The sequence below is a fragment of the Musa acuminata genome, chromosome BXJ2-5 (genome assembly GCF_036884655.1).
Source record: "Musa acuminata AAA Group cultivar baxijiao chromosome BXJ2-5, Cavendish_Baxijiao_AAA, whole genome shotgun sequence".
NCBI classification, from domain to species: Eukaryota; Viridiplantae; Streptophyta; class Magnoliopsida; order Zingiberales; family Musaceae; genus Musa; species Musa acuminata.
In genome coordinates, this window is record NC_088342.1 from 27,066,387 (window position 1) to 27,089,971 (window position 23,585).

A 23,585-nucleotide genomic window follows, 5' to 3' on the forward strand; every position below is an offset into this window, starting at 1 on the left:
TATTGGCTCTCCCTTAGTTTGCTGCTCAAGTTGTACCAAAAGGCCGCTGCATGCTTTATGCAAAACTTTCTTCATTTGTTGTGCGCAAATCGTCGTTATCTCACCCTCACATTTCCCGTTCAGTATTACCTGTTTCTCCTTACTGTAAAATTTCATAATTAGTTGCATAAAATTTCAAGAAATATCACCTAATGTCGTCAACCATTTAATTATGAGCATGGCCTCATTATCATCAAGAGGGAGAAGGAAGAAATCTGTAATTATCTCTTGGTCCTACAGTAATAGTTTCTCCTGCGGGCGCCTACGATCACAATTCAAAATCCGTCCGTCGATAACCTTAACGTCAAACCTGCTTGAATTCTCAATAGGTAAGGCCATCTGGATAGTAACCTTGCTATTTATAAAGTTATTAGAACTACCCGTGTTGATGAGAACAGTGATCGATTGTTGTTTGAGAAGGCCTCCAACTTTCATCGTTTGCGGGTTTGAGTAGCCGGCTAGTGCATGTACCGTAACTTCAATCGGTTGTGGCTCTTCTTCTGCATCTTCTTCTTCATGTTCAAGGCTCTTTTCTAGATGTTCAATGACCTCTTCTTCTATTGGTTCAATCATAAGAAGTCTCCCTTTACTATAGCGATGCTCACGGCTCCACAGCTCGTCACAATGCCAACATAACCCCTTCGCATATCGCTCCCGAAGCTCTTCTCTTGTTAATCTCTTTGGTGTAGGGACTTGGTCGATAGTAGGGGGGGCTGAGGGCTTTAATATTACTGGTTGAGGAGCGACCCTAGTCCTCCGAGCTTCATGGTTCAATTGCTCCTCTTGATGTCGTGCGAAAGAGATGGCTGCCATCAACGTATACGGTTATCGCGCTTTAACTTCTCATCGGATCTCCGGCTTTAAGCCCTCAATGAAGATTCTCAATAGTTGTTTTTGAGACCAATCACGAGTTTGATTAGATAACCTTTCAAACCTAGTTTGGTACTCTTGAATGGTGGAGGTTTGTCGGATCTTTGCTAGTTGTCCGTCAATATTCTCGTAATTGGTTGGTCTGAAGCGGATTAGCAGTCCTTCTTTGAATTGTCACCATGATAGAACTCTATAAGTATTTCAAACCAGCCAAACCACTGTATAGCATCCCCTTCAAGATGTATAGCTGCAATTTTTACCATAGATGCATCCGCGATTTTGTGGTACTGAAAATATCGCTCCGCGCGCGAGATCCAACCAATCGGGTCTCCTTCTTCCCATCTAGGGAAGTCTAGTCTCATGCATGGATAGTTGGGGTCAGTCATAGAGCTTCCCCTCTCTTGGAAGTCATATCTTTGGGTTTGGTGCGATTGGGCATAGCTCTCTCCTTGATGTGATTTCTTCGTGCTTAGTGGTCAGCCCAATCTGAGTTCGGTAAAGAGCGTCCGAATCTTATCCTCCATTCGCACCTCGAAGGCTTCGAATTTAGCATTGATTACCTCCTCAGATGCCATAGTATATGCTACCAAATCTGTAATGTTAAGATCTCTCTTTTGTTGTCAAGTTAAAGGCATGTATTGGTTGAGAGAGGTGATGGTCGAAAGGGTTGGTAGATCGGTGGATGTAGGCTACGGTTTATGCTTGTTTTGTGGCTATTTTGGGTGCAGTTTGAGGGTGTGGTTTAGTGGAGTTTTAGGGCTGTAGATGAAAGTTTTGGATCTGTGGTAGATGGTAGCAAAGGTTTGATAGAAATAAGTGGAAGTTGCAGCAAGTATGTGCTGTCTTGTAAGAGTAGAATTGTCGTCGAAGAAACAACGGTTTCTCGACGTAATTTCTACCAAAAATATGAGAGACTTGAGGAGGGAATTGCTAGCAAAATCACAGTTTATATGACAGCAATGATATCTAATTTAATCAAGAAAATTTCGGCACTATAATAGTAAGGAAATTGGTGCAAGTTGCGATTGCAGAATTCTCGTCGAAAAATTTCAGCAGGTTACGACGAAAATTTGCAGCAACATAAAATCATTTTTAGAGATGAATTTCTTAATAGATCAATCTTAGATAGAAGCCAAGATGATCTATGAAGTGTATAAGAAATTTCATTCAAAAAAGATTACAAATAGATGGGTTAAGGCAACAATATGCGGCTGAAATTTTTTGCAGCACAGATTTTTAGGTATAGCAGATTGGACGTAAAAGATCAGTAGTTTATATTGAGAATTTTTTGATTAAACCAAAGGGAAATCCACTTTTATGAAGTGTCAAAGCTATCATAAAAATTTTGTAGAGATTTGGATAGAAACAATGTAGTATCAAGATCAAATAAACAGTGCTATGCGACTGAAATTTTACAGTGCAGATTTTCAAGTATAGCAGATTTGACGTAAAAGATCAATGGTTTATATTGAGAATTTTTTGAAAAAACCAAAGGAAAATCTGCTGTTAGGAAGTGTCAAAGATGTCATAAAAATTTCATAGAAATTTGGATAGAAAAAGTATAGTAGCAAGATCAAACAGATGGTACTATGCGGCTGGAATTCTGCAATGTATCTTTCATCATAGAGATGAAAACTTTGTGACGAAAGGTTTATGCAGCAATATAGGAATAGTTTTTTTTTTTAATTTTCGAATAAGGATAACTAAATTGCAGCAACAGTAAGGTAGGAAACCAGAACCTGTTGCAATTCACGGGGAGATCAAAGGATGATCCGCGGTGGTGGAGATGATGGCGGAATTCGGCGACGATCTTTTAAGCAATTGTGGGAATTGCTTTGGGCGGTTGTGGAGGGTGATGGATGGCAGTGGAAGGGCAGCGAGATGCCAAGAACGCTGCTCTGATACCAGGTGTTAGAACCCTTGTAGATTCTAAACTTGGGGTTGATCTCTTTAGGGGATCGGCCTCCTTGGAACTCTATAGGGGTTCCTCCCTCCAAGTTGCTGCTCAAAGGCTGCAGAAAAGATTCATCTATTGCTTATGAAAAGAGAAGGAATACATGGCTATTTATAGGGCTTCTAAACCCTAACTCCTAATAGGACTCCTAGTCAAGACTCCTATTCCCTTACAACTCCTAATTCTTCTATAAGAAAATACCTCCTACTTGAATTCCCCTCTCAATTAGGACTCTCATAGCTAGAGTCCTAACAGAATGTCCCTCTCAATTAGGACTCTCCTAGCTAGAGTCCTAATAGTTTTACATGAATGTCCCTCTCAATTAAGACTCTCCAAGCTAGAGGCCTAACAGAACAAGCTTCCGCACCTCATTTCTCTCAAATTGATTCAATTCATCTTGCATTGCGATAATCCATGAATCATCTTTCATGGCTTTGTCAACACATTTGGGTTCAATTTGGGAGAGAAAAGCGGCGTTCGCACAAAAATTTTTAAGAGAAGATCATGTTTGAACCCCCTTTGATGTGTCTCCTAAGATTAGCTCCTTGGGATGAGCATCTACATACTTCCAATCCTTGGGTAAGGATGTTTCGGAAGTGGATGCATCCAAGTTGCTAGTTGGAGATGGGGTTTCATTTAAATTTAAGGAATCAAAATTAACATCATCATCAAAATCGTTTTTCCTGGTTTCGAAAATCTCATTGAAAACAACATGAATGGATTCTTCAATAATTAAGGTTCTTTTATTGAAGATACGAAAAGCTTTAGAAACCGAAGAATAACCAAGAAAGATTCCTTCATCGGATTTAGCATCAAATTTTCCTTAGTTATCCTTTTCATTCAAGATAAAACACTTACACCCAAAGACTTTAAAGTATGAAACATTGGGTTTTTGTTGTTCCATAACTCATAAGGAGTTTTGGTGAGTAAGGGTCTTACCAGAACTCTATTCAAAATATAGCATGCGGTGTTTACGGCTTCGGCCCAAAAATATTTGGGTAGGCTATGTTCATTCAACATGGTTCTTACCAATTCTTGTAAATTTCGATTTTTTCTTTCTACTACTCCATATGGTTGTATCCATTGAGTTCACAAAATTCTTAGAAATCATGGTTTTGAAATTCTCCACCGTGATCACTTCTAATTGACGAAATCATAGACCCCTTCTCATTTTGAACAAGTTTACAAAACTCGGTAAAATATCTAAAGCATTAATTTTTCTGTTTTAAGAAGTAAGTCCATGTATATCTGCTATAGTCATCTGCTAGTCATAGGTGCCCAGCAAGCCAATCACGTGAGTGATGGCACGTGTGACTTGATACAGAATCTTTTTGCTTATTATATTTTGGCGTATATCACTTTATAACTATTGCATAAATGCATATATATATTGTGATGTCCTTGGATTTGTGCAATGGGAATCGGATCGTGATGAGATCACGATAATGAGATCGATTCACCTTTAAACACATATCCTAAATAATCCCGGTCATAGGTTACTCGAGAGGGACATCGTGATAACCGGATAAACTGGTGTGCTGTATACCCGTCCATATGATGGATGCAGCTGGTCTCATAGCTGCTCGTGTAGGGACACTAGGGATATAGTACAGGTGCTCATTGGAGAATGAGTTCACTGATTGATCCGCTTACGGAATGCTGGATGGTTGATGATGCCTTATTGTCAGACAGTGATTCCGTAGTCCTAGTGGTGTATTTGGTCCTTAGACTTGAGACACCAAGGATGTCTTGTATGAGTGCTCCACTCTTTGATACCAGACTTATAGGTTTGGCTGTCTCCAGATCTAGTACAGCTGGTCATTGGGAGTGGTAGTCGACCTTACGAGGGCTATTGAGTGTCAATAGAGGATCATCCACTCTCGGCGTCATGAGAGGAATATCCTATGTGTTCTTGCTCAGACAAATCCCTGGCCAGGGTCATTCGGGTTGAGAGAGAAAGAGTTCTCCGGGAGAATCCGATTAGAGCGAGACTCGAGTAGAAACCGTATGGGTCTGACAGCACCATGCTCGATATACGGTCTCTGGGATATTAGATGGATGAGGGACTATAGGTACATGGTAACTAAGGGCAGACAAGTCCCATGGATTGGATTCCCCTGTATCGTTTGGGGACTACGGCGTAGTGGCCTACGTCCGTAGTCGATGAGTCGAGTTAATTATTACAGAGATAATAATTCACTGAGTTAGAAGGAGTTCTGACAGGTATGACTCACGGCCAGCTCGATATTGGGCCTAGAGGGTCACACACATATGGTAGGCATTGCGATGAGTAGAGGTTCGGATATGAGATATCCGACGGATCCCTTGTCTTATTGGATGCAGATCCAATACCCACTAGGGAAGGACCCATTAGGTTTTGACACGGGATCTCTATAAATAGGAGGGATTCACAGCCTCATAGGCTAGAGTCTTTGCTTGCCTTTCCTATTCTCCTCTCCCTCTCCACCTCAGAGTAGGCCTGGAGTTTTGAGGAGCGTCGTCACAACCCTGCTGTGTGGATCACCGCTAGAGAGGAGGACGCTTGACCTCCTTCACCCCCTCCTAAGGATCTGCAAGGAAACAGGGATATACGATCTCCCTAGGTAACACAATCTCTATACGCAATTTTGTGTTTTGCGGATTTTTGCGCACCAATCTTCGCACGACGACGAACATCTTTTTGGGAATCGGGGATTTTGTTTTCTTGTTCTTCCGCTGCACATATGATGTCGCCCCCCAATGATTTCCCAATAGTGGTATCAGACCCAGGTTGTTCGTGCGAATGATTGGTTTTGAATTGCGTGTATTGTGTTTAGGAAGAATTTTGACGTCAAAATCGTTGACGCAAAAGCGAGGAAGGGCAGCAACAGTTGCTGCCCACGATCTGCATGCCTGCAGCCACCTACAGCGGCAGCCGCAGCCGCAGCCATGCAGCACAGCGCCGGCGCATATGCAAGCGCTGTGCCTGCAGCAGCCGGCCGGCGGTCTGCTTGCAGCAGGCTTGCTGCTGGCGGGGCAAGCAGCCCACGGGCAGAGGCGCCGCAGGGCAGCGGCGCCTGCCGCCGTTGCTCCCGCGGGCGAAACCCCCCCCCACAAGGGCGGCCGCCCGGCCGGACAGCACCGCCTGCGGAGGCAGCAACGCCCGAAAGGGGAGCCCACCTGCAGCGGCAGCGCCGCCAGCGGGCGTGCCGCCTGCAGGCGAGGTCAACGCCCTCGCCCCACCGCACAGGCCGCCGCCGGCAGGGTGCCGGCGGCGGCGGCAGCGAAAAGGGGAAAGGGCATTTGGGTTTTCTGGGAAAAAGATAGTTTTGCCCCTCGAAATTTAAGAAATTTCAGTTTCTGTCTTTTGTCCAAATTACGAAAATACCCATAGGAATTGAGAAATTCCCTACATGTCCCTGATTTCAGAAAAATATTAATTAATTAAAAGGTTTAGTTGATTATTATTTTTATTATTATCTAGTAGTCCTACATGATGATGATTATTTATACATGTGATGTATGATGTGTGGACGGATGATCATGAACCGTGTGATGTGTGTATTTGTGATTATTATTATTGAGGTCTGCGAACCTCCATTATATTTCTCGTTTATTGTCGGGCCTGCGTGCCTATGATTAAGTTGTAATCACATGAGGAGGCGCATCGGGAGCGTAAATGCGATAGCGGGACCCACGAGACGGACGATCGTGATGCATGGAGATGCATCAAGATGTCGACGGAACCGACGAGGACGAGATGGACGATCACAGGGCATGGAGATGCACCGTTGCACACATAGATCTTGATGTGAGTGATTAGGCCTACTGGCTCGGGCCTAATCATATTAGGTTGTGGTCCATGATCATTTGGTGTGATTGCTTATACACATACTAGATATGTATATATATTTACATGCGATGTAGATATATATTAAATATGTATATGTGTGATATGTCATATTAGGAGACCAAATCATAGAAACATCTCTCGATAATATTAAGTCGGTAAATGTGAGGCAATTAGATTGACCCACGTGGCCTTCCATCGTTATGAGTAGGAACCGATTCCCGGTGTAGGTTGAGTTGGTCGAGTCCCTCGAGACTCACCTATATCGCGATTCGCTATCTTGCTTACGACATAGAGATGTCACCGGTGACCTGAGGGCATGGTATGCTTGGTCGAGTCCCTCGAGGGTATATCATCAAATCAGACTCATCTTGTAACGAAGGTGTTGACTTAACCGAGCATCATGGTTGGTCGAGTCCCTCGAGGCCATAGTGATTCGGAGGCCGAACAGGACGGGAATCACAAGGAGTTGTGATCGGCAAGAGTTGCCTACCTTTTAGGCTTAGTGTGATTGGTCGAGTCCCTCGAGGTTACACTAAGACGCTGATTGGATCCTGATCCCCACTAGAAGTCTGCCGGAGACTTCCGTTTCACGTGCTGAGGGTGTCGCGTGACTCGATAGTAAAATAGTGGGATCATATTAAGATAGAAGTCCATATCTTGATAGTTTATTTCTTGCAAAATCTGCATGTTATTCATTTCTGCTACATCTTTATTTTTAGAAAATGTCGCTTTCAAATCCCTTACGTGGCATACTTGATGTCAACCGCCTCACTGGTCCAAATTATATGGATTGGCTCCGTAACTTGAGAATTGTTCTCACAGCAGAGAAAATCGTGTACGTCCTTGATACAGTGATGCCTACGCCCGAAGAAGGGGCAAGCGAGGATGAGATCGCTCGCTACGTGAAGTACATTGATGACTCCACTCTTGCTCAGTGCTATATGTTGGGCTCTATGACTCCAGAGTTACAGAGACAACATGAAAAGATGGATGCCAGATTCATTCTCCTACATGTCCGCAAATTGTTTGAGGAACAGGGAAGGACTCAACGATATGAGATATCCAAGAGCCTTTTCCGCGCTAGGATGACTGAGGGGACACCGGTTCAGAACCATGTCCTAAAGATGATCGAGTGGATAGAGAAACTCACAGGTCTAGGAATGGTCCTAGAGGATAACTTGTGTGTGGACATTGTGCTTTAGTCCCTACCAGATTCTTTTTCACAGTTCATAATGAATTTTAATATGAACAAGCTTGAGGTGACTCTCCCAGAGCTCCTCAATATGTTGAGGGAGGCAGAGAGTACTATTAAGAAAGAGAAGCCAGTTCTCTATACTAGTGAGACCAGAAAGAAAAGGAAAGCAGAAAGGTCCCTTAAGAAGGGAAAGGGCAAGGGCAAACAAGGCAAAGCAAAGGTTGCTAAGAAAGACTCAACAAAGGACAAAGGCCAGTGCTTCCACTGTGGTAAAGATGGGCACTGGAAGAGAAACTGCAAAGAGTACCTTGCAGAAAGGGCGAAACAAAAGCTTGATGAAGCTTCAGGTACATTCATGATCAGTCTCCATTTGTCAGACTCTTATGATAACACATGGGTATTGGATACCGGTAGTGCTTATCATATATGCAATTCGTTGCAGGTTCTGGCAAGGCCTAGGAGACTAGAGAGAGGCGAGATGGACCTCAAGATGGGTAATGGAGCAAAAGTTACTGTATTAGCTGTTGGCGAGGTCGCCCTACATCTGCCTAGTGGAGCTTTTATTGCGTTAGATGCATGTTATTTTGTTCCTTCTATTATCAAAAACATTATCTCCATTTCATGTTTAACAGTTAGTGGATATAAATTTGTTTTTGAGAACAATGGTTGTTCGATATTATTAGATGATAAGATCATCACGAAAGGAACATTGCATAATAGTTTATTTATGTTAGACACCACTCCACATATCATGAATGTAAATGTGAACAAAAGGAAACGAGATGAGTTGAACAGTGCATACCTATGGCATTGTAGGCTAGGTCACATCCATGAAAGAAGGATTCAAAAGTTGCTAAATGATGGATATCTAGATCCATTCGACTATATGTCTTATGCAACTTGCGAGCCTTGCATTCGTGGAAAATTGACCAACTCTCCATTTAGTGGAACTGGAGAGAGAGCCACTGAGTTGTTGGAACTCATACACAGTGATGTATGTGGACCCATGTCAACTCATGCCATTGGAGGTTACTCCTACTTCATTACATTTACTGATGATTTCTCAAGGTATGGATATGTGTACTTAATGAAGTACAAGTCCGAGGCCTTTGAGAAATTCGGAGAGTATAAGAATGAGGTGGAGAACCAGACTGGAAAGAGTATCAAAACTCTTCGATCAGATCGAGGAGATGAGTACTTAAGTACAGAGTTTACTCAGTTCCTCAAGGACCATGGGATATTATCCCAATGGACACCTCCTTACACACCTCAGCTCAATGGTGTCTCTGAAAGGAGAAATCGTACTTTATTAGATATGGTACGGTCCATGATAAGTTTCACTGACCTACCCATCTCATTCTGGGGATATGCCCTAGAAACCGTAGCTTACCTTCTGAACAGAGTTCCAACTAAGTCGGTAGTGTCTACACCATATGAGATATGGAAAGGGAAGAAGCCTGATCTTAAGGTTGTTAAGATTTGGGGCAGCCCAGCCCACGTTAAAAGACACAACTCCGATAAGTTAGAATCAAGGACAGAGCGATGCATATTTGTGGGATACCCCAAGGAAACTTGTGGGTATTATTTCTATCATCTCGAGGACCAAAAGGTCTTTGTAGCTAAGAGAGCAGTGTTCTTTGAGAAGGAACACATTCTTGGCGGAGACAGTGGGAGAATGATAGAGTTGAGCGAAGTTAGAGAACCAAGCTCAAGCACCACTCTACAGCCCAAGTCTGTTCAGGTACCTAATACACAAGTTTCAACTTTACGTAGGTCTGATAGAGTATCTCATCCTCCTAAGAGATATGTGGGACATATTAGAGGAGAGGATGCTGAGGATATTGATCCTCAGACCTACGAGGAGGCTATTATGAGTATAGACTCCGGGAAGTGGTAAGAAGCCATGAATTCTGAGATGGATTCTATGTACTCCAATAAGGTTTAGAACCTAATTGATGCGCCCGAAGGTATTGTACCCATCGGTTGCAAGTGGATCTTTAAGAAAAAGATCGGAGTAGATGGAAAGGTAGAGACCTATAAAGCAAGGCTAATGGCGAAGGGGTATCGTCAAAGGCAAGGTGTTGACTACGACGAAACCTTTGTTAAATCTCGTATTTTGATGATGAAAATACTTGATATATGTTTATGATTTAATCTGCGTTTTGAGTGACGCAGGGTGCCTCGATCAGGATGAGACAATTAAAGCAAGAAAATCATGTTGTGCCGGAGGAACATGTCAGAAGATTGGACGTCGAGCCGGTGGATCGGTCGACGTATCGACAGAAGGCTTCGGGCCGTGGACTCGGGCATCGGGCCAAGAAGAGCGGGTATTGTGCCAAGGATATCGGAGTTGCAGAGTCAACTAGCCGATTGGGCAATAGGCTGCAGGAAAGGACGATGCGCCGAAGAATCGGACGAAGCGTCGAGGGACCAATGACATGCCGGACAACTTGGTTAATTGCTTAGGATTAATTGTCTCGATCGAAGTTTTTGTTTTAAGTGTGCAGGATTAACTACGATGAAAGTTAGACAAGCAGCAGGAGTTGCGCCGGAGTCAAGTTCATGATCACGTTGGGAGTTCGAGAGTTCGACGGAAGTTCGGACGGTCGTCGGAGGTTCTGCGAGAACAGATCCGAGAAGTCCAGAAGCTTGCCAAGCGAAGCTCATCAGAACTCACCAAGTGGATCGTCGCAAAGTCCAGGAGTTTGCCGGAAGTCCGCAGGAGCATCACCGAGGGTTCATCGGATGATCGACGGAAGTTCGCCGGAAACTCGCTGGAAGAAGCGATTGACGCACCGAAGCAAAGCTGCAGAAATTGTCTTAGATCTAATTGTAGTTATCACGTTGATTAAGTTGGAAAATGGGAGGTGATCCCATTAGCTTAATCTTGGGGCAATTGGGCCCTTGAAAGACTGAAATTGGGCCGAATGGAGCTAACCATTCGGACCCTGATTGCACCAGGAGGTGCAACCGCCTAGGCCAGGAGGTGGCACCGCCTGGGCTAAGCCTCCCAGTGAGACTGGGCGGTGCAACCGCCCCAGCCAGGAGGTGGCACCGCCTGAGCTCAGTCTTCGAGCTAGACTGGGCGGTGCAACCTCCCTGACAGAGAGGTGGCACCGCTTGAGCTCTGTCTTCGAGCTCTGCAAGAGAGGTGCAACCGCCTTAGTCAAGAGGTGGCACCGCCTAGGGCTCAGTCTCCAAGCCAGACTCAGGAGGTGCAACCGCCCCTGACACAGAGGTGCAACCGCCTGGGCTCAGTCCTCGAGCTCTGCCAGGCGGTGCAACCTCTCCAGTCAGGAGGTGCAACCGCCTGATCCCGGAATTCCGGGATTTGATCGTTTTGAGCTCCAAATTTGAACTGGGTTAGGGCCTATAAATACCCCACCCATTCAGCACTGAAAGTAAAGAACACACACTCGAAATCTTGCTATCTTTCTGTGTTTCTTAGAGCTCAAAACTGCTAGTTCTCCTCTTTCTATTCTTCAAGTTTGAGTTGTAAAGAGAGGAGAGAAAACTTCTGTAAGGGTTGTCTCCTAAGCCCGTCAAAAGGAGTGAATCTGTCAGAGGGTAGTTGGCCTTCGCCTATTGAAGGAAGGCTTCTAGTTGACGTCGGTGACCTCGTCGGTGGAGGAAGCCAAAAGTGGAGTAGGTCAAGACTGACCGAACCACTCTAAATCTCTGGTTTGCGTTTATTTTGAGCACTTTATCATTACTGCAAACCTCCTACATAGCTATTGCTCTCTGCGCCTTTACGAACAAGTTTCTAAGTTATGTTCTTTTCAAATCTGCATTCAGACGTAAATCGGTGTTTTCGTACGATCTCTACATTGCGGTTTACACTTACGTTTTGATTCTATTTATAACTGTAAACTGTCTTCTGCGCTTTTACGAACGAGTTTCTTTGCAGTTTACGTTTACGTCTTGATTCTGTTTATAACTGCAAACTGATTTCTACAAACGAGTTTCTTTGCAGTTTACGTTTACGTCTTGATTCTGTTTATAACTGCAAACTGATTTCTGCGAACAAGTTTCTTTGCAGTTTACGTTTACGTCTTGATTCTGTTGAGACGTAAAACTGTGTTTTAGACGTAAACTACTTTTAGACGTAAAACTACGTTTAGATGTAAAACTACGTTTAGACGCAAACTGCGTTTAGACGTAAAACTACGTTTAGACGTAAAACAGTGTTTAGACGTAAAACTGCGTTTAGACGCAAACTGCACTGCGCTCAAACGCAATCTGATCTTAGACGTAAACTGCGCTTAGACGCAAACTGCGATTAAACGCAATCTGCGCTTAGACGCAAACTGCGCTTAGACGCAAACTGCGCTTAGACGCAATCTGAGTTTAGACGTAAACTGCGCTTAGATGCAAACTGCGCTTAAACGCAATCTGAGCTTAGACGCAAATTGCGCTTAGATACAAACTGCGCTTAGATGCAATCTGCATTTAGACGCAAACTGCAAACTGCATAAATTGCGCTTAGACGCAAACTGTGTTTAGATATAAACTGCACTTAATCATAAGTAATCTTAGAATTAGTTTTTGCATCAAAATAGTTTTTATCGAACGAACGCAGCTTTCGTTTTTAATCGCTGAAAGATTTCCGCTGCACTAATTCACCCCCCCTCTTAGTACTCTCAATCCTAACAATTGGTATCAGAGCGGGGTATTTCTCATTTTGGATTTACACCCGAGAGAAATGGCTCTTCAAGAGAGCTTTTCGGTCTTTCGTCCACCGTTCTTTAACAGATTGGACTACACTTATTGGAAAACTCGAATGAGAGTTTTCTTGATTTCTCTAAATCTGGATTTATGGAATATCGTTGAAAACGATTTTCAACTTCCCTCTAAACCGATGAACGAATGGTCGGATTTAGAGAAGAAGTATTTTTCTTTAAACGCAAAGGCTATGAATGAGTTTTGCGCTTTGGACAAAAATAAGTTTAATCGGGTTTCTTTGTGCGAAACGACTTTCGATATTTGGCGCACTCTTGAAATCACGCACGAGGGAACTAGTAGAGTCAAAGACTCAAAAGTTAATATTTTACTGCATGATTTTGAGCTTTTTCATATGAAAAACCGAAATTTTCGGTTTTCTTTATTTTCTTCTTTTTACAACTTAACAGTTTAGTCCTTGAAATTTCCATATTTACATATAGGTCCCCCGATTTATAAATAAATCTTTATTAATAATTTTCAAAAGCGAGGGATATTACAATTTTCGACAAGATTCCAAAGTTCAAAATCCATAGAAATAAGAAAGATCCTCATTCGGGTCTTCCAATAGGTGTAGTCCGTCCCACTGAACATGGGTGGACGTGTAATAGAATGACCCTCTTGGTTTCCGGCGTATACCATCTCTCTTGGGTTTTAATTCATTAGAGAGTTAACCCCGCTCTGATACCAATTGTTAGGATCAAGAGCACTAAGAGGGGGGGGGGAGGGGTGAATTAGTGCAGCGGAAAACCTTCTACGGCTAAAATCGAAAACTGCTTTCGTTCGGTAGAAGTGATTTTGGTAAGAAAGTCGATTCGTAAATCACTTCAACTTTAGAAGAGATGCAGCAAAGATATGAACGCAGTTTGCAGTTATGATGGAAATCAGAATATAAGCGTAAACTAAAATACGACGTTCGTATGATAAAAGTGATTTCGGTATAAAAGCTGATTCGTAAACCACTTTAACTTGAGATAAGGCAAGATGCAGTTAAAGCAAATATATAAAGGTAGTTTGCAGTTATAATGGAAATCAGAACGTAAGCGCAAACTGAAATACGACGTTCGTACGATAAAACTGATTTGCGTTTTAAACCCCGATTCGGAAAGCACTGAACTTTGAAATACGTTCGTAAAAACACAGAAGGCAGTAAGCTATTGAGAAGGTTTGCAGTAAAGATAAAATGCTCAAAGTAAATGCAAACTGAGATTTAGAGTGGTTCGGTCAATCTTGACCTACTCCACTTTTGGCTTCCTCCATCGACGAGGTCACCGATGTCAACTAGAGGCCTTCCTTCAATAGGCGAAGGCCAACCACCCTTTTATAGTTTCACTCCTTTTGACGGGCTTAGGAGACAACCCTTACAGAATTTTCTCTCCTCTCTTTACAACTCAGAACTTGGAAGAACAGAGGGAGAAGAACTTTTGGCCTTTACAATAATTTTGAACTCTAAGAATCAAAGAAAAAGATCAAGATTTCGGTGTAAGTTGATACCCTTTCAGTGCTGAATGGGTGGGGTATTTATAGGCCCCAACCCAATTGAAATTTGGAGCTCAAAACTATCAATTCCCGGAATTCCGGGATCAGGCGGTTACACCTCCTGACTGGAGCAGTTGCACCGCTTGGCAGAGCTCGAAGACTGAGCCTCTGGGCGGTGCTACCTCCTGTCATGGGCGGTTGCACCTCCTGATAGAGCTTGAAGACCGAGCTCAAGCGGTTGCACCTCCTGACTGAGGCAGTTGCACCGCCTGGCAAAGCTCGAAGACCGAGCTCAGGCGGTGCCGCTTCCTGTCAAGGGAGGTTGCACCGCCCAGTCTCGCTCGGAGACTGAGCCCCAAGCGGTGCCACCGCCTGGCTGGAGCGGTTGCACCTACCAGTCTCGCTCGGAGACTGAGCCCAGGCGGTGCAACCTCCTGCCTTGGGCGGTTCAACCGCCTGGCAGAAATCAGGGTCCGAATGTGTTGATCCATTCGGCCCAATTTGGATTTTTTAGGGGCCCAATTGCCCCAAGATTAAGTTAATGGGATCACCTCCCATTTCCAACTTAATCAATGTGCTAACTATGATATTTCCTAAGACATTTACTGTAACTTGCTCTAGTGCGTCAATCGCTTCTTCCGGCGAGCTTCCGGTGAACTTCCGTCGATCATCCGATGAACCCTCGGTGATGCTCCTGCGGACTTCCGGCAAACTCCTGGACTTGCGACGATTCACTTAGCGAGTTCCGACGAGCTTCTTTGGCAAGCGTATGGAATTCTCGGATTTATTCCCGCAGAACTTCCGACGACTGTCCGAACTTCCGTCGAACTCTCGAACTCCCAACGTGATCATTGTCTTGACTCCGGCATAACTCCTACTGCATGTCTCACTTTCATCATAGTTAATCCTGCACACTTATCTCAACATATAGATTAGATAACAAATGACAATTGACTTCATCATCAAAATCTGAGATTCAACACGTGAATCAGTGCAGCGAATAAAAATGACGTTAGTTAAAAAAATCTTCGTTTCGATAAAAATTGATATCGGAAATGCTTAACTTTGAAAGCATACAGAAGCATGTAATGAGAAAGTAAAGAAAGTAAAGCCATTTGTAGTAAAGATAAATTTTACAAATAGAAATACAAACTGAGTTTTATAGTGGTTCGATCATCGTGACCTACATCCACTCTCGATTCCTCTTCCATTGAGGCCACCGACATCCACTAATGATCTTCTTTCAATGAGCAAAGATCTACTACCCTTTTACACCCCTCTTCTCCTTTTCACAGGTTTAAGAGACAACCTTTTACAAGCACTCACTCCTCCCTAAACATAATTATAAACTTTAGATTGGAGGAGGGGATCTCTCAAGTGATTGCTCAGCGTTTTTCCACGTTTAAGTTCTTTGTGCTAGTGTGTTAACTAGGAATGATAGGGTTATTTATAAGCCTCAAGTAGATTCAAACTTAGAGCCTAAAAGTATCTCATCCCTAGTTTTCAGGGTACTGGTGTTACCAATGCCTATGTTGGGTGGTACCACTGCCTACAACACAAACACTGGATGGTATTGTTGAATATCAGATTTTGATGATGAAACCAATTGATAAGTGTTTATGATTTGATATGTGTTTTTTGTGATACAGGATGCTTCGATCAAGATGAGACAATTAAAGTAGGAAGAATCATGTTGGGCCGGAGGAACATATCAGAAGATTGGACGTCGAGCCAAAGGATCGGTCGATGTATCGACAGAAGGCTTCGGGCCATGGATTCGGGCATCGGGCCAAGAAGAGCGGATATTATACCAAGGATATCAGAGTTGCAGAGTCAACTAGCCGATTAGATAATAGGTCGCAAGAGAGGACGATACACCGAAGAATCGGACGAAGCGTCGAGGGACCAATGACATGCCGGACAACATGATTCATGCTTATTATTAATTGTCTAGATCGACGTATATTTTACATGTGCATGATTAACTACAATAGCAATGCATGAAGCAAAATGAAGACCTAGAGTCAAGAATGCGATTTTGTTGGGAGTTCGAGAGTTCGTCGGAAGTTCTTCAGGAACTAGCCGAGAAGTCTAGGCTCTTGCCGGAAGAAGCTCATTGGAACTCGCCTAGAAGATCGTCGTGAAGTCCAGGAACTTGCTAGAAGTCCGTTGGAACATTACCGGGAGATCATCAAAAGTTCACCGGAAGCTTGCCGGAAGAAACCAAGACCTAGGGACTTGTTTAGCTTAAGTATGCCTTAGATTTCGTAGTTAGCATGTAATTGGGAATGGATTTGGGCCAACCCAATTAGGGGCCAATTGGGCCTATGTAAGGATTGTGTTGGGCCTATTGAAAGGCCCAAATAGTGACCTAAGAAGTGGCACCATCATGGCATAATCTCCGAGACTATGTTAGGCGGTGGTACCATCGGTCTGGGCGGTGGTACCACCCATACAGAGCCTCCGAGAGGCTGTAGGTAATGGTACCGCCAGTCTGAGCAATGGTACCGCCCACATAGGTGGTGGTACCGCCCATAGCTAGGAGATATTTTTAGGCTCCAAGTTTGAATCAACTTGAGGCCTATAAATACACCTCTCATCCCTGGTTAACTTACACAAGACTTGAGAGTAAAAATAGAAAGAAACGCTGCTACAATCTTGTGTGAACTCCTCTCAAAAGTTCTAAGTGTTAGAATAGTTTGAGAGAGGAGTAAGTGGGGGTGTAAGGGTTATCTCCTAAATCCGATAAAAGGAGAATCATGTTGTAAAAGGTGGTTGGTCTTCATTTATTGAAGGAAGACTGATAATGGATGCTGGTGGCCTCGACAGAAGAGGAATCGGTGGAGTAGGTGTAGGTCACGATGACCGAACCACTATAAAATCGACATGTTCTTCTCTAGTTTGTATTTCTATATTTGAGCAATTTACTTTACTGCAAACCTCTTAACTTGATTTACATCTATTACGCATCTTCCGTACGCTTTCAAGCTATCTTTATGAAAATGCTTTCAAGTTAACCTCTCTCCGAAATGGTTTTCATCGAAATCGATTTTTTTCGTAAGATGTTTTTTTGAACCAACATAATTTTACCACTGCACTAATTCACCCCCCCCCCTCTTATTGCCATCTCTTTTCCTAACAATTGGTATGAGAACCTCGTTATTTCTCATTTGGTTTAACATCCAAGAGAAATGGCTCTTTTCGGCTTTCAAGAGGGACTTTCTCTCATTCATCCTCTTTTGTTCAATGGGACAGACTACACATATTGGAAAACTCGAATGAGAGTTTTTGTACTTTTGAGTGATTTAAATTTATGTAATATAGTCGAAAATAGATTTCAAAGGTCTTCTCTTCCAATGAACGATTGGAATGATTTGTAGAAGAAGACATTTTCTCTAAATGCTAGAGCTATGAATGCTCTATTTTGTGCCTTAGATAAAAACAAATTCAATCGGATTTCTTTGTGTGAAATGGCTTTCGATATTTGGCACATTCTTGAAACCACACACGAAGGCACTAGTAGATTAAAAGTTTCGAAGATTAATATTTTAATGCATGATATCAAATTGTTTCTTATGAAACCAAGTGAAACCGTTGTTGACATGTACACCTGTTTTACGGATGTCATCAATAGTTTAAAAACTCTTGGTAAAAGCTTTTTGAATTTTGAACTTGTTAACAAGATTTTTAAGATCTCTTTCTAAAAATTAGAATTCGAAAGTAACGGCAATACAAGAATCAAAAGATTTGAACTATTTTCTAATTGAAGAACTAATTGGGTCTTTAATGACCTACGAAATGACTAATGGGGTACTTGACGAACATGAGAACCACATTCCAAAGAACACGAAGGATTTTGAACTTAGAATAATTGAAGACTACTCGAGCATAAGCTCAAATGATGGTGAACTTGAACTACTCATAAAATTTAAAAAGTTCATGAAACAAAAATTAAAGAACAAAAAGAACGCAACTACTTGCTATGAATGCAAGAAGAAGAACATAAATTGGGATGAATCAAGCTCATCCGAAGATAAGGAGAAAATCAACAAAGATGAGGTGGCAAACTACGCCTTGACAGCTTTCGACGATGAGGTAATCAAAATGCCCTTAGTTTATTTTAAAATTATATGATGCTTTTTATGATTTATTTTTAATTTAGTTTAGAATAATATTTTTCATGAAAATTACATGTTTAAAAATGAAAATACAAAAAAAATATGATCATGCTAGTAATTTTAAAAATGATAATGAAAATTGTATGTTTTATGTTAATGGAATAAAATGTTAGATTTAAATCTAATGATCCTATGTATGTATTTTCAAGAATAAATAATGTGTATTTTGATAATTTCCGATTTTGATTGAAACCATGCTTGATGTCTTAATGAAAATATTAAGAAGTTTGATATCATGCTTAATGATGATGCATGGTTTTTGTATGGAAAACTAAGCATGAAAAGTTGATTCACCTAAAAAGAAAAATGTATGACTACAACAAATAAAATGATCTTGATGGAAAATACTTTATGAAATCAATTTCGATGATGCATAATGATGTAATTATGTAATGAAAATATTAAATATTTTGAAACCATGTTTTGATGTCATGCATAATGATCACGCTTAATAAATTTCAAAATTATGCATGATGATTTTTAAGTAAGTTATGGTTTATTGATCTTGATGGTTTTTATGACAAAATTTATTTTTCGATCCTAAATGATTGATGATATATATTTTTTCATTTGGCATAAAAAGGACAAAGGCATGCTTGTATGAAACAAACTAAAAAGAGGAAAGCTTTCTCCTTGAAAAATTTCTCTACTTTATCGATTTATCTAAAAAGGAGAGATTAATGAATCTATCTATGTCCTTTTTTTAAACTATTGAAAATGATTTTGATTTGATGATTCAAATTTGAATGAGCTTTATCTTGATTTTTCGAGATTTATAACTTTAGATCTTTCTATGAATTGAGATTTTTTTTCTTCTCCTTGTTTCTTCTCGATATTTTCTTAAGAGGAGATTTTCTAAATGAATCATGATTTTTCTTGTGAGTTCTTGGATTTCTTACTTGAGATTTTTTTTAATCAAGATCTCTTCTTTGTACTCCTATAATTTTTTTTTCGTATTTTATTTCAGAGAAGATTTAATATATGAATCATGTCTTTTGGTATTTACATGATCTTATCTCTCATGATATGATTTATTTTCTTATAACTCCTTATATTCATCACCCAATTAATTTTTCTTGATTATATGAAATGAATGTGATGAAATAAAAATATGCATGAAATATGGGATACAGTGTAATTTGACATTTAGATACCATCATGATTTAAAATGCTATGATTTGTTGCTAAAATGATGTAATATAAATGTTGATTTAATGTTTGGTATCATGAATACTTTAAATGATGAATGTTTGGTATTATGATCCAAATGTTGATAAATGCTTAAAAATTTTAATGTCTTAGTATCATGTATGATATGTGTTGAATCTCGGATTTTGATGATGAAACCAATTAATGAGTGTTTATGATTTAATCTACGTTTTGAGTGATGCAGGATGCTTTGATCAGGATGAGATAATTAAAGCAGGAAGAATCATGTTGGGCCGGTGGAACATGTTAGAAGATTGGAAATCGAGCCGGAGGATCGGTCGACATATCGACAGAAAGCTTCGGGCCTTGGATTCGAGCATCGGGCCAAGAAGAGAGGATATTGCGCCAAGGATATCAGAGTTGCGAAGTCAAGTGGCCGATTGGGGAATCGGCCGCAAGAGAGGACGATGCATCGAAGAATCGGACGAAGCGTCGAGGGACCATTGACATGCCGGACAACATGATTAATGCTTAGTATTAATTGTCTAGATCGAAGTGTGTTTTTACATGTGTAGGATTAACTATGATAGCAAGGCATAAAGCAAAATGAAGTCTCAAAGTCAAGAACGTGATTTCATTGGGAGTTTGAGAGTTCATCGGAAGTTCAAACATTCGTCGGAAGTTCTATAGGAACCAATTGAGAAGTCTCGAAGCTTGATAGAGAAGCTCATCGGAACTCGCTAAGAAGATCATCATGAAGTCCCGGAGCTTGCCGGGAGTCCGTTGGAACATTGCTGAGAGATTATCAGAAGTTCGTCGGAAGATCGCCGGAAGCTCGTCGGAAGAAACTAGACTTACGGACTTGTTTAGCTTAGAATATGTTTGAATCATAGTTAGCACGTAATTGGGTTTGGATTTGGGCCAACCAAATTAGAGGTCAGTTGGGTCCATGTAAGGACTATGTTGGGCCCAATAAAATGCCCAAATAGTGCCTAAGAGGTGACACCATCGTGGCATAGTCTCCGAGACTGTGTTAGGTGGTGGTACCGCCAGTCTGGGCGATGGAACTGCCCTTGGCATGGTGCCAAGTAGTGGTATCGCCAGTCTGGGCGGTAGTACCACCTAGTGGCAGGGAGCCAGGCGATGGTACCGCCCAGCGCAGTGTTAGTGTCAGACTGACATTGGCAGTGGTATCGCCCAGCACAGGCGATGGTACCGCCCGGACCTAGGAATCCGGGATGAGATATTTTTAGGCTCCAAGTTTGAATCAACTTAAGGCCTATAAATACCCCTCTCATCCCTGGTTAAAATACACAAGCACAGAGAATTTAAAAAGAGAAAAACACTGTAGAAATCTCTTGTGAGATTCCTCCTCTAGTCTAAGTGTTAGAATAGTTTGAGAGAGGAGTGAATGCTTGTAAGGGTTGTCTCCTAAACCCAGTAAAAGGAGAAGAGAGGTATAAGAAGGAGGTTGATCTTCGCCTATTAAAGGAAGATCGATAGTGGATGCCAGTGGCCTCGACGGAAGAGGAATCGATAGAGTAGATGTAGGTCACGACGACCGAACTACTATAAAATTGGCGTGTTCTCTAGTTTGCATTTACTTCCTACAATTTACATTAACTGCAAACTACCTTCAATATGCTCTTACTTCACTATCAAAGTTAAGCATTTTCGAGTTTGATTTTATCGTATGAAAGGATTTTCTGAAACCAACGTTTTTATCCGCTACACTAATTCACCCCTCCTCTTAGTTCCAACTCTGTTCTTAATAATTGGTATCTAATTTGGTTTAACACCTAAAGAGAAATAGCTCTTTTCGGTTTTTAAGAGGGTCACTCTCTCATTCGTCCTTCCTTTTCCAATGGGACGGACAACATTTATTGGAAAACTCGAATGAGAGTTTTCTTGCTTTCATTGAATCTCGATTTATGGTACATAGTCGAATTTGGTTTTTAAATGTCTTCTCTTCCAATGGACCATTGGAATGATTTATAAAAGAAAACGTTTTCTCTAAATGCTAGAGCTATGAATGCTCTATTTTGTGCCTTAGACAAAAACGAATTCAATCAAGTTTCTTTGTGCGAAATGCCTTTTGATATTTAGCATATTCTCAAAATCACATATGAAGGCATGAATAGAGTTAAAGAGTCTAAAGTCAATTTCTTATTGTATGATTTTGAACTTTTTCGAATGAAGCCTAGCGAAACCATTATTTTACAAATGTCATCAATGGTTTAAAATCTCTTGGCAAATGTTTTTTGAATTTTGAACTTATCAACAAAATTTTACGATCGCTTTCTAAGAATTGGGATTCAAAAATAATGGCTATACAAGAATAAAAAAACTTGAATACTTTTTTGATCGAAGAACTTATCGGGTCTCTAATGACCTATGAAATAACGTGCAATGCACGTAAATAACTTCAGAACTACCTTCCACATAATAGAAAAGATTTCGGACATCGAACAAAAGAAGACCACTCGAACATAAGCTCAAGTGATGGTAAACTTGAACTCATCACTATGAAATTTAAAAAGTTCATGAAATAAAAATTAAAGAACAAAAAGAATGCAACTACTTGCTATAAACGCAAGAAAAGGGAAGAACTTTTGGATGAATCGAGCTCCTCCGAAGATGTGGAGAAAATCAACAAATGTGAGGTGGCAAACTACGCCTTAACGGTTTTCGACGATGAGGTAATCAAAATACCCTTAATTTATTTCAAAATTACATGATGTCTTTTCATGAGTTATTTTTAATTTAGGTTAATTATTTTTTTGAAAATTATATGTTTAATAATGTAATGAAAATGCTAAAAAATTGGGATCATGCTAGTAATTTTGAAAATAATCATGAAAATTACATGTTTTATGATAAACAAACAAAATGATTTTGAATGCCTTATGAAATCATGCTTGATGTTTTAATGATGTAATAATGCAATAAAATGTTAGATATAAATCTAATGCTTGTACACCTAACAAGATTAGTTTAAGAAGCATTAATGTGTATCTTGATGATTTCATGATTTTGATTGAAGATGATTTATGTTTAATGAAATCATGCTTGATGATTTTATACTATGCATGAGACTTTGAAGTTATTAATGTTGAAATGTTGCTTTTTTGGTTTTAAACAAGATGGATGGTTTTCATACAAAAACTTGAGCATATTGATTTGAAATCATGTTTAATGATTTTATAATTCGAAATTATGCACGATGAATCTTGCGATTTATGGAATATCGATTTTTACTATAATGAAAGTGGCTTATTGATTTTTGTCGTAATAAATCTTGCACTTTCGTTTTAAACAATGATATATATATTTTCATTTGGCATAAAAAAAAAGACGAAGGCATGCTTCTATAAAATAAATCACATGAATAGAAACAACTAAAAAGAGAAAAATATTTTTCTTGAAAATTTCTTTTTCTCTATCATATCAATTTTTCACTAAGAGATACTATGATTCTTTCTTTTCACTATTTGAGTTATTAAAAAAGAATCATAATATGTCTCTTGATATTCACAATTTTTCTTCATTATTTATGCATCTCATCACCAAAATTCTCTTGATATTTTTCATGTGATGATATAAAATTATGAACATGCATCGTAGAATGTAATGTAATTTGACTTTTTGAAACCATCATGATTTGAAATAATTTTAGTGATAAAGAATTTTAATATTTGGCATCGCTCGGACCCGAACCGGAGACCTTCAGTGTGTTAGACTGACGTGATAACCAACTACACCACGACACCCCGACATAAAATATACTATTTTTTTTTGTAAGTAAAAGTAAATTGATTATGTGTAAAGTTTCTACAAATAGCTTTATCTATACAAGTCATAGACAAAGCCAAGTAACTCATAGAGTGCGAATGCGATAGTTATGACTACACATGCTGTAGACTATAACTACCTGTGGGTACATTATTTGGCATCATTCCCAAGATCTTTAGCTAATAGCAAAATTAAATTTGATAAAAATATCTTTTTCTCTTTGGGTGAAGTGCTCGGTTTTGAGATCATGCTCCATACAGGATCTTGAGTCTCTAATAATCTCTTTCAAGAGCTGAGCATTATTTGTGTGTTGACATTCAAAGATTCTATTACATCTCTCCTTCCACATCCACCAAATAGCGCATCTGAAAGTAACCT

The 23,585-nt window shown here is 40.5% G+C and overlaps 1 non-coding gene across 1 annotated transcript; it reads right to left on the reverse strand.

Annotated features, from left to right (window-relative positions):
* Positions 1 to 23,111: 23,111 nt before the first annotated feature.
* Positions 23,112 to 23,185, reverse strand: TRNAV-AAC (transfer RNA valine (anticodon AAC)). Its single transcript has one exon. It is a non-coding gene; the product is annotated as a tRNA-Val (tRNA).
* Positions 23,186 to 23,585: the final 400 nt, after the last annotated feature.